This window comes from Papio anubis, chromosome 2, assembly GCF_008728515.1.
Source record: "Papio anubis isolate 15944 chromosome 2, Panubis1.0, whole genome shotgun sequence".
Taxonomy (NCBI): domain Eukaryota; kingdom Metazoa; phylum Chordata; class Mammalia; order Primates; family Cercopithecidae; genus Papio; species Papio anubis.
In genome coordinates, this window is record NC_044977.1 from 188458405 (window position 1) to 188471078 (window position 12674).

The following is a 12674-nucleotide window of genomic DNA, read 5'->3' on the forward strand; positions in this document are numbered from 1 at the left end:
TTGAACTTTTTAAAGCAACTCCTGCATGATAATGTGTCTTACCCACTTCCACAAGGTTATGGCACATAGAGTGCTAAGGTCTTATACTGAAGTATCTGTGATTTGCAATATATCAAGCAATTCTGTTTTTACATGTATCATAACATCCCAAAACAAGACAAGACAAAACAAAACAAAATAGCCAGGAGCACATGAAGGGTAAAAAAGTGATGTGTTTTAGTTTGAACAAGAACATTCATCTTTTCTCCTTTCTGTGTATTATCCCATAAACCAAACTCAAAATTGTACTGGCAATAATATTTTTAATTTTATATTCAAGATATATTATTGTTTTAATACCGAAATTTTAAATTATGTTATCTGTCTCTGAGATTTTTAAAGTTAGCCATTCTTTCTGTTCTCTAATTGACTTAGACATCTTGGACAAATTCTAGCAAGTGACTCACCAGTGTGGCTTCAAAATACAGTAAGTTAGCACTTTTTGAGAAGGATTAGGAATTCTGGTATATAATGATGGATGAACGTGTTTGAATTCCTAGTACCCCAATTTTTTCTTTTTAAAAATAATTACTAAGAGTTTGTGGAAATTAGTAATTGTGTAAGGGAGTTCTGAGATATTTAAATTGTGACTTATCTAAGATATTTTCTATTAACACTAAATATAGGCATCTGTTCACTCTTGGCATCAGCTGTGCAATTAATCTGTATTTATCTGTTTGGAAGCAAATGTTGAATTGGTAATAACATATAAAGAATCGTGCTAGGTTGCAAAACTTTTAATGAGTATATCAATGGCAAAATATCTGTTGAATTGATATTAAATTTATTTTCACAAAGAAACCAACATATAATCTAAAAGATGAAAATCAGTATGATATCTAACATGGTATTTTTGTTCCGTGTTATGCATATAGCCCATTGACTGTGAAAGGGCACAGAACCAAGCCTGTACCTCTCATCTTAGCAATACTTTCAAATACAGTCTTCATACTGTTTTTAAAAAAGCAAACATGTTATTTTAAAATTTCTCTTCTTCCTTTTGTTCTTTTTTATTTCGTTTTCCTTCCTCTCCCCACCACTCCTGTTCCTCTTCTTCCTCCTTCTCCTTCTCTTCCTCTTCTTCATCTTCATTATCTCCTTCTATTATTTTCCAAACTTTTTTATCTTTAAATAAGTTTCCACTTATGCAAATGTTGTAAAATAAGACTGAGAGTCCATACCTACCGTTTACCCAATTTCCCTATTTTTTTTTTTTTTTTTTAATAAAGGAAAGTGGTTTAATTGACTCAGTTCTGCATGGCTGAGGAGCTTGCCTCAGGAAACTTACAGTCATGGCAGAAGTGGAAGCAAACACATCCTTCTTCATATGGTGACAGGAGAGAGAAATGCAAAATGAAGCAGGGAAAAGCCCCTTATAAAACCATCAGATCTCGTGAGAATTCCCTCAGTATCATGAGAACAGCATGGGGGCATCCTCCCCGTGATCCAATCACCTCCCATGACTTTTATAACCAGTGTACAAACCCGGAACATTTACACTAGTACCTTGTGATTAACTAAACTACAAACTTTATTCAGCTTTCACCAGTTCTCCCCGACCCTCATGTCCTTTTTCTGTACCTCCAACTAGGACCTATATTGCATTTGATTGTCATGTCACTTGAATCTCTTTCAATCTGTGATGGTCCCTCGGTCTCCCTGTCTTTCATTACCTTGGCACTTGTAATAAGTATTGGTCAAATATTTTGCAGAATGTCTTTCAATGTGGGTTTGTCCAGTTTTTTCTAATGATTAGTCTAAGGTTATTCATTTGGCAAGAATGCCATAGAAGAGATGTTGTATCCTTCTTAGTATATCATTATGGCAGGGGGGAGAGTACATGATGTTAGTTAGTGATATTAACCTTGATTGCCTGGTTCAGGTTATGTCTACTAGATTTCCATACTGTAAAGTTACATTTTTTTCATTTATAATTGATAAATATATTGAGGAAAAACTTTGATGCTGTGCTAATGTCCTGTTTTTCTTCTTTTATCCACTGATTTTAGCATCCACTGACAGATCTTGCTTGCAACAATTATTACTGTGCCATTTGCCCAACAGTGACTTTTGTATTTCCTTTATTCTATCTAAAGTAATAGGAATCTTCTGTAACAGCTGTTACTTCTCCTGCATTTATTTATGCATTCAGTTATTTATTTATATCGGTATGGCCTCAAGGATATTTAGTCTAAGGATTATAATCCAATACTATCATTATTTATTTTGTGTCTAAAATTGTTCTGGCTTTAGCCATTGGGAGATCCTTCTGATTTGTTATTGTGTCCTTTTGACATACCCCCATTTTTTTTAGCAGTTCCTTAATTTTTTGGTATCACGTAATGTTCCAAGTTTATTATTTTGTCCCCCTACCCTAGCCCTGGCATCAACTGATTGCTCAATGAGTCTGAGTTCTTTCTTTGGAGAACAATATATAGCAACCAAGATCTGAGTACTAAGTGTGCTCATTTTTATTGGGGTGTTATTGCTCTTAGGCCCTCTCAGCAGAGAGAGCTAGGAAATTTATATATGCATATACTTACATCATATTTATTCCTACGTTTCTATCAGTATATCTTTTTAGATAGATACAGATATATCATGTAGAGATAGAGATAGAGATAGATATCATTAATACTTCGATCCTAAGTCAATACCACCAGGTTCATTTTATTTTTTGCCTTTTCCTTATTTGTAACTTCTTTCTAACAGTGAAAAACCCGACTTTCGTTATTTATAATATATTCACTTATTTATTAAATCCTACTACACTTAAGGTAGTTAGAGAATTGCTAACTGATATTCCTGTGAGAAACACTGATTACAAGAGTGCAGTATTTATATACACTTATTTTTGTCTTGAACTTTACAGTATCCAATCAAAATTTCATTTTCTTTTAAAAGTGACTTAGGTTGTTTCTTTATTTGCCCATCCTCTTCAGTATGATTTGGTTATTCATTTATAAACTTATATTCCATACACATTGATTTTGATTATTTAACTAAATTTCATTAACTTAAATTATTTTTTTTTATTTGGGTGCGTGAAACATTACTATAGTACTTACAGTCTAAGCTTTACCAAAAAGTATAGCTTGGTAATTGTTATTCCCTCATTATCCCTCCTGGGCAGTTCCTGTTCACTCTTTTTTTCCACTTATTTCTCATGCACTGCCTATAGGTAACTGGTTTCTTTAGTTTATCTTGCCTGTGCTTCTTTTGTACAAATGCACACACACTCTTCTGTGTAGTGGTCTTTTGATTGTTTCCAGTATTGTGCTATTATAAACAATGCTGCAATAAGTAACTTTATGTGCAGCATTTTCATATTGTAGAAAACACTGCTAACCAATACTCCTGTGAGAAATACACTCTGTGTGCCTCCAGGGTAGCTTCCTAGAAATGGAAATGCTGGGTTGAAAAGTATGTGTATAGATATTTATGCTAAGTATTGCTGAATTTCACTCCTGAAGGCTTGTATGAATTTAGATTCTTGCCAGCAATTCCCTATTTTCCCACAGCCTTACCAACATAATGTATTGTCCTACTTTTTCATTTATGTCAGTTTGATTGTAATGTTTTAATTTGCATATGTCTAATTATGATTGAGTTTGAACATTTTGTCATTTGTTTGAGAACTTTTTTCTTATCTTCGAATAGATACCTCCCAGATTTACCGCTGCAGTTGGACATTTTCGATCTCTTCTAATAGCACTTTAACAAGTTGTCTCGAATAAACACAGAGCTCGTTGGCCATAAGAAAACTTGAAAGGTGAGTTATCTAATTCAAATAGAAGGAAAATTTTTTAAATCATCATAGTAAAATATGAGGTCAAAAAATTATTTTGCAAAATATGAGGCCAATCAGTTCAAGATAATAAATACTTATGAATGTCAAGGAAAAAAAGAAATCACCCATTAGTCAAAACTCATTACCAAAAGAGGGGCACAATACGAAATGGATGTTTCCACCCTTTTCTCCTATCACCTGAACACTTCTCTGACCCTATAAATTACACACATTTCTTTTTTTTTTTTTTTTTTTTTGAGACGGAGTCTCGCTGTGTCTCCCAGGCTGGAGTGCAGTGGCGCGATCTCGGCTCACTGCAAGCTCCGCCCCCCGGGTTCACGCCATTCTCCCGCCTCAGCCTCCCAAGTAGCTGGGACTACAGGCGCCCGCTACCACGCCCGGCTAATTTTTTGTATTTTTAGTAGAGACGGGGTTTCACCGTGTTAGCCAGGATAGTCTCGATCTCCTGACCTCGTGATGCACCCGCCTCGGCCTCCCAAAGTGCTGGGATTACAGGCTTGAGCCACCGCGCCCGGCCAATTACACACATTTCTTGAGACCTACCATAGAAACCACAGCCATCTCTCTGGTAAACTTTCCCTCCTATCTCCTCCCCCAAAGCAGTCACAGCTTCCTTGTAGTTCCCAGAGCACACTGTAGTTCCTCTATTATAGGATTTATTTTATTCAGCTTGCACATATATATTTTCCGTCCCAAGAGACTGTGAGGCTTTTTCACCTCCAAATTTTGGTGTTCATGTTCATATCTTTTATGTTTGTATATCTTGGTACCTAGAATATGTAAGAAATAATTTATTTAAATATTGATGAAATGAAAAAATGGGGACTTTTTGTGATTTTCCAATTGGGAAAAATATTTGTAATTCTATGTTACATTTAAAAACCATAGCCCAGAAAGAATTTAGAGTGAGTCTATGAATTAGATAGAAGATATTTTTAAACATTTGAAAAGTCATAAGATTCACACATGAGAGAAATACCAAGTATATCCAAAATAAAAGATTAATACCATATAAGATTTCAAGGATAAAAATGTTTGGTAACTTAGTGTACTAGAGAAAATATAAAGGAAATGGTAAATATAAAGGAAATACATTCTTGGTAAAAGCAAGCATTAATGCCTTTATGGATAGCTATTTGTCTCTACCCTTCAAACTTTAAAAAGCCAATTTCCCCTTTGGCAATTTCTTATGTGGATATTTTAGATATAGTTGTATAAGCATACAACAGTGACAACTGCACAAAGTAGTCAGTACAACATTGTTGATAACACTATTTAATACTAGTGATACTAATCTATCAGGAGGGAACTAACTTACATTTTAGTATATTCCCATAAAGTAATGTGCTACAATTTTTTTTAATGTAGCCACACTATATGTATTGATATGAATAGATTTGTGAAATTTATTACTGAATTTAATAACCATATAAAAGAATATATATATATTTAGCTTGCCACAATTTGTGTAATCTAGAAAAGAAGAATGTGCATACATTCATGTTTATAAACTCATGGACTCTTTCTGAAAAGGTACATAAGAAATTGGCATCAGTTGTAGTCTCAGGGAGAAAGATTAGGTAGCAGAACAGAACAGAGAGACGGAGACTTACTTTTGACTGCGTTCCATTTTATAACGTAAACGTGCACCGTATGCCTATTACTTCTTCACAATAAATAACATATAACAACAAAAATCAATTACATGAATTTTGCTTTGATTTTTAAAACGTATTTATTACTAAACTTAATTAAAATACAAAAATCCGGAATGTGAAGGAGACACACAGGGACTAGAAATGTTATTTCTAAGTTGCAACGGGATATAGTCTTGATGCCTGAGAATCAGAAGACCTAAGTGAGAATCATAACTTCTCAGCGCCTAACAGTAGAATGTTGGTACCAAAAGGAGTTCAAGTTTTGATGATCCTTATCCTCCAAGACAAAGGGATGCATGAGTAAATGATAAGAAATTTCCAAAGTGCCATAAATCTGAGCTGCTACTCTTATTTTATTTTCAAATCATATATTCATTTTTAAATGGGAAGACTTACATTTAGGTGACATTGGGAAAAACAGTTACTTCCATGCAATTGATAGAAACCATGTTTGATTCCCACATGCCCTTCTGGAATTTCAACAATCTTGAGTATTAAAGACACCAAAACAGTAATAAAGAGCTCTACCCAAGTCTGATAATAAAGATTCACCCAACCTCTTTTAGCTTTCATATTATCCAAGCTCTCCAAACAACACTGTCATCAAATTTTATAAGATACTATTAAGTCCACCTGTTAAATGAATTTTAAAATACTCATTTCTATTCACTGCACATTTAGCAAGTGCATATTTTGTTTAAATATAACCCTGCCCTCAGTGGACTCACTATCTCATAGAGATGGAAAGAATATATAGCTATACAAACAATGGGCAGAGAAATGTGAAACCTATAGCGATAGCACAGATGAGAAGAGCAATTCTGATTGCCTAGGAGGGATGCAAACCATGTAAAACCACATAGTAGTATCATGACATTTGTAAAGAAGAGATTCTTCCAAATTGCAGATAGGAGAAGGAAATGTATTTGTGGAATGAATTCATTTGGGGGTTTAGGGAATAAAATTTTAACATAAGTCAACCCATGGTAGACGTTTATTTTCTAACTCCATCCTTTAACAGAAAAAAAAAAAAAAGGAACACTGACTTCTTCAAAAGTCACTTGGCCCCCAGCAGCAGGGCTGCGACTAAGTGGCTCAGAACCCCTGCTGCCCCCTTCCTTCCTAGTGCAATATTCTTTAAAAGACACTATGATGCTGCCCTTGATTTTGATAGCATCAGAATCAAAAAACTTACTTGATAATACGCATAGAAATGATTTCAGGACATTTTTCTTTTCCCTGGAAATTGAATTTTCTCTGTAGATTGTCTGCTTTCTAGAAGCAAAAGGTAGTCATTCATTTAAAGATCTGACCAGTAAAAATAAGCATTGCCTTTACGGTAAACTATGAGGTTTCTATTAGTGTTAACTTTCAGAAAAGGGCATAGGAAAGAGTCTAAACTTATGACTTTGGCTAACTTTCCTGATGGCAAGCTTTTAACTGTCCTAATACAAGTGGTTGTGGGGCAATGGTTAGAGTAGGAAAAGGAGGAGAAAAAGGGTTAACTGGAGAAGTTCATTAGGATCCATATCGAAGGTTTGTTGGACATGCAGTAATTTGGAGAATGAATATTTTAGCCCCTTTAAGGTGATGGTTATGCACACAAATATATTCACAAGTATACATGTGTATATATCTTTGTGCCTGGGCATAACACAGGTTAAGCCCAAAGTTGCCACTGTCACATACCAGGCAAGAGCCATATGTGGAATTTTGAAATCTCCTTTGTGCATTATTTTTCTATCCTCTTTCTTCCCTTCCACAAACATACAAACATCTTAAAGAAGAGGCTATATGTACTACCTTCACTTCAGTATTTTTCTTTCTTAAACCCACTGAGTGCTGCCTCTTGCTTGCACAATCTCACCAAAGTTCTTTTTATAAAATCACCATAATCAATGCTATTCCAGATACAATGGGCACATTTTGTCCTAATGCTACAAATATGCAATAATTATATGTGTTAAAATTATTGATCATTCTATTTCAAGAAACTCTTCCTCATCTTCAGAAACACCATTTTTCTCTCGGTTTTCCTTCTACTTCTCTATTAACATCATAGTTCTCTTTCTGCCATCCTCTAAGTGTTACTATTTACCAAGCTTCAATCTCTTCTCCATTTTTGCTGTTACTGGACATTTTCTTACACATTAAAATTCTTGCACTATTGATAACTCCTGGATCTGTGTCTGCTGACAAGATACCTACATAGGTTTAATCATCTATTTCCAAGTTTCCCTGGAAATCTCTACTAAAGGATCCACAGGTATTAATAAAAAAAAAAAAAAAAAACATAACTACAACTGGACACATTTCTTTCCCTCTAAACTTCTTGAACTCCATATTTTAATGAACAACTACATCTAATTATCCAGTTTCCAAATTCAAAGCCTTGTGAGCCATCCTAAACTGTTCTTGCTAACTTATCTCCAATCAAACAGAGTATTATAGATACTATTTGTTTAACTTCTCTAACATCCGTCACTTTATTCTTGCCTTCCTTCAGGCCCTGATCATGTCTTGCCTAATTACTACAACATATTTACAAAAATATTCCAACTGCCTTAAATTTGGCCTCCATACTGCCAAAATAATCACCCCAAAACTCAAGTCCCTAAAGAATGTGGCTCTTCAGAAACTTTTCATAGTATTGAAGATTAAGTCAACAATTTAAGTTTGGTACATAAAACCTACGATGATTTGCTTGTCTTCTTTTATCTCTGTACTTGAACTTAGTCCATGTCCTTGAGTCTCATTGTTTTTTTCTCTTCTTTTTTTTTTGAGTTGGAGTCTCGCTCTGTTGTCAGGTTAGAGTTCAGTGGCACCATCTTGGCTCACTGCAACCTCCGCCTCCCAGGTTCAAATGATGCTCCTGCCTCAGCCTCCTGAGTAGCTGGAACTAGAGGTGTGCACCACCATGCCCAGTTAATTTTTGTATTTTTAGTAGAGACGGGTTTCACCATGTTGGCCAGGATGGTCTTGATCTCTTGACTTCGTGATATGCCTGCCTCAGCCTCCCAAAGTGCTGGAATTACAGGCGTGAGCCACCATGCGTTGCCTGAGTTGAACTGTTTTGTGTTCGTGTCTACATGTTTTTGCACATGATATTTCACTTGTTTAGACTATCCTGCTTTCTTTCTTCTTCCAGTGAGTTCATACCCACCCTTCAAAACTTGGATTCATTATCACCTCTGTCAACAAACCTTCCCTGGCTGGATTAGGTGCCGTTCTTCGGAGCTTAACTGCACGTATTTCTTAGCATAGAACTTTCACACAATAATCTCTGATTTCCAAAAAGCCAAAGTACTTATTGAAAATTTAGCTAAATAGTCATGCAAACTAATATATTATTACAACTGTAACAGCTGCACAAAAGAAGTACATGATTTTATAGTGTCTAAAGAGGTGGTAGAAGTGTTGATTTAGCCACAGAGGAATCAGGAAACACTTAGGCACTTATCACATCATAGCTTGTGTCAAAATTAGTTAGGCACATGTTTATATACAGTTCCTCATCTCAAGCTTATACACACAGACACACATACACACACACACACGTCACTTTTGTTCCCTTTCATGGCAAGTCATAAAAGTCATTCATCATGAAATATTACTATTTCTGCCTTTCCCCATATACAGATGCTACTCGAAACATAGGAAATGGTCAATAAATATCTGCTGAATTAAACTGAAAACTTTACCCAGAGTTGCAGAATTGTTATATGATTCTGTTTCTTTAGAGTTAACCATATGGTTCGACTGAAGATAAAGCCTTAATCAAATTTATTATAACCTTACATTTCAGTTACAACAAAAGCAGCATGCGTCATGCCTTCTGTCTTTCCTAAAAATCAATGACACACCTACCACATGGTTTCAAGTATGATAAAAATAAAGGAGGTCTTGAAAAAATCCAAAAGAAATGCAAACCAGGAGAAAAGGAGCCTTTGGAGCCCTTAAATTGGTGCTATGACTTGACTGTGTCCTCAACATTTCGTGTGTTCGAAACTTAATCCCCAAACATATAGTGATAAAATTTGGAGGTGGGGCCTTTGGGAGGTAATTAGGATTAGATAACATCATCAGAGTGGGACCCTCACAATGGGACTGGTGGCTTTATAAGAGGAAGAGAAACCTGAGCTAGCACACACTTGCCTTCTGCTATGATATGACACAGCAAAAAGGCCCTCACCAGATGCTAGCAGCCTTCCCTGCTTCCAGGACTGTGAAAATTAAATGTATTTTTCTTTGTAAATTACACAGTCTGTGGTATTCTGTTATAACAACAGAAAATAAACTAAGATGATGACTAGTTTAGGATAAAGATCCTGAGAGACCAACAGAAAAAGATCTGGGAGAAGGGGTTCATAGTATTAGTCTGAAAGGTTGTATACTTCCAGTTTTGCCATTGTTTTCATTTCTAGTTTTATAGGTTAATTAACAAATAATGAAAAATGGAAGGATCAGAATGATCTGTTTTCTATGGTCTTACGCAAGTGTACATTGTAAGCATTCAATATGTAGATATGAAAATCACTGCAATAATCCTTCTAGGAGCCAGCACTAGATAACCATCTGCAGCACCCTGGGCTTATGTAAATAATCCGTTTAGACTGAACTGTTATTTTCATTTTTATTTTTTTATTTGTACATATTTATGGGTGTATTAGTCCATTTTCATGCTGCTGATAAAGACATATCAGAGACTAAGCAATTTAAAAAAGAAAGAGGTTTAATGGACTTATAGTTCCACATGGCTGGGGAGGCCTCACGATCATGGTGGAAGGTGAAAGGCATGTCTCACATGGCAGCAGACAAGAGTAGAGAGCTTATGCAGAGAAACTCCCCGTTATATAATCATCAGATCTGGTGATTCTCATATATTAATTATATGAGAATAGCACAGGAATTATTCAACTACCTCCCACTGGGTCCCTCCCACAACATGCGGGAATTCAAGATGAGATTTGGGTGGGGACACAGGCAAACCATACCATTCCACCCCTGGCCCCTCCCAAATCTCATATCCCCACATTTCAAAGCCAATCAAGCCTTCCCAAATGTCCCCCAAAGTTTTAACTCATTTCAGCATTAACTCAAACGTCCACAGTCCAAAGCCTTATCTGAGACAAGACAAGTCCCTTCTGCCTATGAGTCTGTAAAATAAAACCAAGTTTGTTACTTCCAGGATACAATGGGGGTTCAGGCAGTGGAAGAAATTGGCCCAAAGAAAGGGGTACAGGCCCCATGCAAGTCCAGAATCCAGTGGAGTAGTCAAATCTCAAAGCTCCAAAATGATCTCCTTTGACTCCATGTCTCATGTCTAGGTCACACTGATGCAAGAGGTGGGTTCCCATGCTCTTGGGCAGCTCGGCACCTGTGGTTTTGCAGGGTACAGCCTCTCTCTCAGTTGCTTTCATGGGCTGGTGTTGTGTGTCTGCAGCTTTTCCAGGTACATGGTGCAACCTGTCAGTGGATCTACCATTCTAGGGTCTAGGGGATGGTGGTCCTCCCAGCTCCACTAGATAGTGCCCCAGTAGGGACCCTGTATGGGGGCTCCAACCCCACATTTCCCTTCCACACTGCCCTAGCAGAGGTTCTCTGAGAGGCCTACCCCTGCAGCAAAAGTCTGCCTGGACATCTAGGCATTTCTTACATCCTTTGAAATCTAGGTGGGGTTTCCCAAACCCCAAATCTTGACTTCTGTGCACTGGCAGGCTCAACACCACATTGAAGCTACCAAGGCTTGAGTCTTGCACCCTCTGAAGTCATGGCCAAAGCTGTACATTGGCCCTTTCAGACTCAGCTGGAGCAGCTGAGACACAGGGCACCAAGTTCCTAGGCTGCACATAGCATGGGGACCCCGGGCCCCACTCACAAAACCATGTTTTCCTCCTAGTCCTCTAGGCCTGACATGGGAAGGGGTGCCATGAAGACCTCTGAAATTCCCTGGAGACATTTTTTCCATTGTCTTGGGGAACAGTATTCAGCTACTCATTACTTATGCAAATCTATGTAGTTGGCTGGAATTTCTCCTCAGAAAATGGGATTTTCTTTTCTATCACATTGTCAGGCTGCAAACTTTCCCAACTTTTATGCTCTCTTTCAGGTATAAAACTGAATGCCTTTGACGGCACCGAAGTCACATCTTGAATGCTTTGCTGCTTAGAAGTTTCTTCTGCCAGATACCCTAAATCATCTCTCTAAAGTTCAAAGTTCCACAAACCTCTAGGGCAGAGGCAAAATGCCACCAGTCTCTTTGCTAACACATAACAAGAGTCACCTTTGCTCCAGTTCCTCACAAGTTCCCCATCTCCATCTGAGACCACCTCAGCCTGGATTTCATTGTCCATATCATGACCAGCATTTTGGTCAAAGCCATTTGACAAGTCTCTAGGGAGTTCCAAACTGTCCCACATTTTCCTGTCTTCTTTTGAGCCCTCCAAACTGTTTCAACCTCTGCCTGTTACCCAGTTCCAAAGTTACTTCCACATTTTTAGGTATCTTTTCAGCAGCACCCCACTCTACTGGTATCAATTTACTGTATTAGTCCATTTTTATGCTGCTGATAAAGACATACTGGAGACTAGGCAATTTACAAAATAAAGAGGTTTAATGGACTTACAGTTCCACCTGGCTGGGGAGACGTCACAATCAAGGCAGAAGGTGAAAGGCACATCTCACATGGTGGCAGACAAGGGAAGAGAGCTTGTGCAGGGAAACTCCCACTTATATCATCATCAGATCTTACGAGATTTATTCAGCACAGGAAACAGAACAGCACAGGAAAACCCACCCCCATAATTCAACTACCTCCCATGGGGTCTCTCCCACAACATGTGGGAATTCAAGATGAGATTTGGGTGGGGACACAGCCAAACCATATCAGTGAGGTGCATGAGAAATGTTGTTATACATATGTAATGCGTAGCAATTAAGGGAAGGTATCTAAAGTGTCCATCACCTGAGGATAATACATTTTTATCAAGTATGGTCATCCTATTCTGCTACCAACCATTACATTTATTCCTCTTATTGGATTGTATGTTTGTACCCTTAACCCACTTCTGTTCATCCTCCTCTCTCCCTCCGGTTGTTTTTTTTTTTTTTTTTTTAATTTTGACATCTACATTCTCTTTTGATCCACTTTCTGTCACTTGGTGGAG

General features: G+C 37.2%; 1 protein-coding gene and 1 long non-coding RNA gene across 2 annotated transcripts in view; one reads left to right on the plus strand and one right to left on the minus strand.

The window, feature by feature from the left end:
- Positions 1-12674, minus strand: part of FGF12 (fibroblast growth factor 12) — a 582680-nt gene that overhangs the window by 375844 nt on the left and 194162 nt on the right. The window lies entirely within an intron of this gene.
- Positions 1-12674, plus strand: part of LOC116273666 — a 61394-nt gene that overhangs the window by 2384 nt on the left and 46336 nt on the right. The window contains exon 2 of the long non-coding RNA XR_004181988.1: positions 3700-3811. This is a non-coding gene — a long non-coding RNA (uncharacterized LOC116273666). The remainder of the gene's footprint in view (positions 1-3699; positions 3812-12674) is intronic.